The sequence below is a fragment of the Choloepus didactylus genome, chromosome 2 (assembly GCF_015220235.1).
Source record: "Choloepus didactylus isolate mChoDid1 chromosome 2, mChoDid1.pri, whole genome shotgun sequence".
Taxonomy (NCBI): domain Eukaryota; kingdom Metazoa; phylum Chordata; class Mammalia; order Pilosa; family Megalonychidae; genus Choloepus; species Choloepus didactylus.
The window spans coordinates 131,748,409-131,753,661 of NC_051308.1; positions in this window are offsets into that span (position 1 = coordinate 131,748,409).

Below are 5,253 nucleotides of genomic sequence, written 5' to 3' on the forward strand. Positions count from 1 at the left end.
CTTTCCTTCTCCCGAGCTATGGGAAGTGAGGCTCGTATCTCAGCAGCCTGCGACCGACGCACTGCGCCTGCGTTCTGGCCGGCCCCTCCCCGCGCAGGCGCGGCGGGAGCCCGCGGGCGCAGCGTTTCGACACGGCTCTCCTGGTGTTGCAGGCGGGGCCGCGGGGTGGATGGTTGAAATGGGAGGGTGTGGGCTTCTTCGGCTGTATCCAAGTGGACGGGTTAGCTGGCCCAGCTCTGACCCTCTCTGTAGAGGCTCTGATCTCTCCATAATAGTATGAGTATATTAATTCCTTCCTCAGGCTGCAGGGCATATCTCGGGGTAGGCAGAAGCAGCTAGGGCGTGTCTCAAGTCTGGTCCGGGGCTTGGAAGTTGGCCAGCCTCAAGTGGACGCCAGTGTTGGGTTCTAGGACCCGGCCCTCTTCCTGAACCTCTGCTCTCTTCTCCATCTTGAGAAAAGAGTGTGGCAACATACTTTAGTCCCGGTCCCTCACCGCAAGATTACTGCTCTCCCACCTCAGAGGTAGGATACTTTTCAAAATCTGATTATTGGGTAAACCAGGTTGTCAGTTTACCAAACCGTAAGATCATGGAATTGGAAAAGTACGGTTGAAATCCTTTAGGGAAGAGGAATGAGGAGGTTCTTCCAAAGGGGAAAATATTCAGTAGATTTGAAGGCATTACAAGCTGTTGAGGTCATGTCCTGAGTACGTTTGAAAAACCCTTGAACAAAGATTTCGTCATACTTTGATATGAAGTTCAGGCCTTTACAATGCAATATTCTGCTTGCTGATTAAAGCCAAAGTTGTCACAAAATATCCCGGATAATAAGAGATTATTTGTGAGCTTTGGGAATAGGCATTCTGTTCATCCCTGATCCTTCTACCTCACAGAGGCTTTAGGATCCCACCCCCAATGTCTTTGCTAGGCTAGGTATGCTAAGACCTGCATGGTTTTATGCCACCTGCATGAGCTCTTGTGATGAGGGTATGGTGCAGCTATCCCTACTCCCTAGCAAACCTCTGCAAACCATCTCTGAGAGGTAAGACAGAGCGAATGACAGTGGTGGAGATTGCAAGTAGAGACTCATAGGAATTCTAGGAAAGGGGGTTGTCTGGGCTTGCCCCCTTAGGCTCAACTTGCTTAGGGTTAGGTTTAAAAGGAAGAGTTGGGAGCTGCAGTCTCTGAGAAGGACACGTAAGAAGACTCGTCTCAAAGTGTTCTATTCACTGAAACCTTCTGAGGGCTAGGTCTGTGATTGGGGGCTCTCCTGCTTCCATTGTCAGTAAAGCAGCTACCAAAGTGTATTGTGCCCAGATTCTAAGTTTCAAAATAGTAATGGGTGTTTCTGAGGCCCCATGGGGCCCAGGGCTGTGGTAGGAGCTAAGCTGGGCCAATCCTTTAAGGAGGTTATCAGTATAATTTGAGGGGATGGCCTTAAAATTCTCACCTCTCCAAATTTCCACCATTAGTCTTATCACTAGATTACAAATGTTTCCTGTTAAAGTTCTCACGTAACCTGATAAGTATAACAAATTAACACAATAGCATACTTCTTCCTTGTAAGAAAGGGATAAGTTTAGTTTTCACATAGAGACAGCATGGAATAAGGGAAATGGAGGCAAAACCAGTTTAAACAAGCCCCGTGATAAAGAGAAGAATCTGCCAGCCCCTTATATGGAAAAGTAACCATGGTTTCTGGAATGTAAAGAAATATGAGGTAAAATCAGAGGCAGGAACTCACAACAAAAAGAAAAACTTTTTTTAAACTAAATGAACTCTCTGGGATAGGCTGATCAGTTCAAAATCTCAATAGTGAGCTAGTTGGCTCTCTGGGATTGGCTGTACAAATTAAAATCTCAAAAGATGAATTAGTTAGTGTTCTCGGATAGGCTGTAACCTCTGTAGTACCCAGTCAATGGGGAAACGGGAGGGACTTGCGAATTAGGAGTAGGTAATTTAAAGATCGCCATTCTCTTCCTCTGGCACGCCAGCCTTCCATGTGTTTGGATGGACGCCCTATCTTGCAAGATTGTAAATAAATTCTTTTCTCCTCCAAAACCGAGTGAGCGTTTATTCCCTTACAGGTACCGCTTTATTTCTGACATTCCTAAAGTTGTTCAGCTTAGAATCATAGGATTTTTAGAGCTGGAACGGAACCTTAGCTATCTGCTGGCCTAATAATTCCAACCTTTACATCACCATGTTCTCCGTGTTTTGAAACATTTTTGTTGAACCAACATGATTTTTAAAAAAGAACCTATTTTCCTTTTTTATTATCCAGACATGTATGACTGAGAACTAGAAATTCTGATCTGCGGGAAATTAGCAGTATGACAACACAGAGTAATTCCTGCCAGAAGCTAATGAGAAACAAATCAACATAATGCTTTCTTCATGGAGTGATGGTGTGAAGCCATCCCACCTTGGGATATGTGATTTCTGTTAGTCTTTAACACTGAGAATAGCTCTTAGGTGCTGCCTCTGAGGATATAGGGGTTCAAGAACTAAAACTGATCAAAAGCAGTGGATTCTCTGTCTAATGCACTCAAATGATCAATTCTTGGGACACCAGGGTTTCAAAGAGAGAAAGAGTTTATTGCTAGTGTGAAGCAGGAGATCAGATGGCCTATAGGCCTAAAAATCTGTCTCCCCAAACTGCAATAATTCTGATAGTTTCAGAGTATCAGAAGATGGGCAGGTTTTAGGATCATGAGCATGATGGCTCGAGATGACAGGGTTAGAGATGATCTAATTATTGACCATGCACAGATTGATTCCATGCTAGTAACAGAAAGTATGAGAAAATAGCGGCCTTAATTTGATGATGGGTATGATTTTTAGTATTATAATGAGGTGTAGATCACTTATAGGTTAAAGTTTAAGCTACTGCCCATGTCAGGCAGGCCTATTTTGGTTAGATCCAGCTTCATTCATCAAGGTAGCTTTGGAATTGAGGTGGGTTAGTTCTGGGCTGACTCAAGGCCCTTCATTAATAAACTTTAGGGGCTGTCTTTAGAAATCATAAGACTCTAAAGTTGAAAAACCCGATAAAAGGGCTACAAGTGAGGGTCAGTCAAGGTTTTTTTGATCACAAGGGCACAAGATAAAGACTATACAATTATTATCAGAGATCAAGGCAGATGGATTACAGTCAGAGATTGAAGGTATTTCCCTGTGTCTACTCTAATATACCAGAAAGCAAAAAGGAATATGTATATAATGATTCAGTAATCATAATCACCACCTAAGTCCTAACTTCTCAGTTATAACTCCTCCCTCTCATTTAATCATTCTTTCAATCTTAAGAGATATCTGGGCGATGACTGTTCTAACTTCTTCATGCTGAAAAGGGATGTTGACGGTATGGGTAGAGGAATGCAACTGGTTGTTTTTCTCAGAGCAATTGGTACCTCTGGGTTTCAGGGATTATCTGGCATAGGAGCAATCCAGAGGCTTTAAGTCTCTGAAAAATAAACTTAATAAGTAAAACTTTTATAGAGCCTTAGGTAGGGTCCAGGGTATTTTTCAGGGTTTTCAGGAATACTGTTGGTTGGAGCTTGGCATACTGTGGCAGTATGCAATATCTGGCTGAAACTTGCGTAAGAATAACCTCAAGAATGTCCTCTTGACTATATTTAAAATCTCTTAGCCACGAAACTTTACTTTGCCTTATTTCTTTTCTCCGTTTTGGTCAACCAATCCTACAGTGCCAGGATTCATCCTTGGGAGTCATGTTGCACATTGCCAGGGAGACTTACACCCCTGGAAGTCATATCCCATATAGGAGTGAAAGTGGTGAGTATATTTGCAGAGTCTGGCTTAGAGAGAGAGAGAGAGCTACATCTGAGCAACAGATGGGATTCTCTGGGGGGTGGCTCTTAGACATTAATTATGAGTAGACTTAGCTTTGCCGTTAGAGATATAAGTTTCATAAGGGCAAGCCTCAAGATTGAGGGCTTGGCTCATTAAATTGGGATCCCCAATTGCTTAAGAGAATAGCAGGAATTCCCCAGGTGGGGAGGTTTAACAGTTCTACTTTTTTCTCTAGTCCCTCAAAGGACTTTGCAAATACTTTTTCGTTTTCTTCCCAAACTACTCTGAAATGCATCTGTACATTAACCTGTACAGAATATCAAGGTTTTATTCCCTATTCTAAGTTCTATGTCAAATAAAGCTGCATTAGGTTGTTTAAGTAAACTAAACAGACAGGTTAAATTAGAGAGTATGCCACAGAAAATTTAAACTTTGGACAAAATAAACATCTCTTCTTTTGGTCTCACATGGATGTTAATGTCTTAAAATTTATATGATGTGATCTTTTCAATTTTATTGAGATATATTCACATACTATACAGTCTTCTCCATGGTGTACATTCAGTTGTTCACAGTACCATTGTATAATTGTGTATTCATCTCCACAATAAATCCTTGAACATTCTCATTACCACACACAAAAAAGAATAAGAATAAAAGTTGAAGTAAAAAAGAACTTCCAAACATCCCATACCCCCCATTCCTCCCTATTATTCATTTACTTTTTGTCCTCATTTTTCTATTCATCTGTCTGTACACTGTATAAAGGGAGTGGGAGCCACAAAGTTTTCACAATCACACAGTCACAACATGTAAGCTATATAGTTACATAGTGATCTTCAAGAATCAAGGCTACTGGGTTGCAGTTCAGCAGTTTGAGGTATTTCCTTCTAGTTATTCCAATACGTTAAAAACTAAAACTAAATTGTTTGAGTCACATCTCCATGGAAACAATCAATAGGTTCCAACCTAATCAACACTAATATGAGAAGCTGGTCTCCCCAATGTGTGGATATGTTGGAGCACTCATGCCAGTGTTTGGAGAGAAAAGGGCTGCCATGAAGGCCCTTGGAAAGGGTTGGACTCCCTCTCTCTCAAGCCCCAAGGATAAAACGTCATCCCATAAATGACTCTCAGACTCTGAAATCCAATGAAGTTTGCCTTGTGGGTTTTAGGAACTGTTTTGGTCTTGTTAACCCTGTTTTCCTTTCAGTTTCTCCTTATGGCGATGGGAATGTTTATCCTATGACTATTCCTCCTTTGTATATGGGAAGCAGATAACTTGTTCTAAATTTCACAGTTCCACTGCTAGAGGGGAATTTTGCTTTAGGACAAGACCATGCCTGTGACTGATTTTGGTGGGATCTTGTACTTACCTATTGTTAATGAAAGGATTTACGCTTTTGTGATATTGTGATGGGATGAATGTATTTTGTG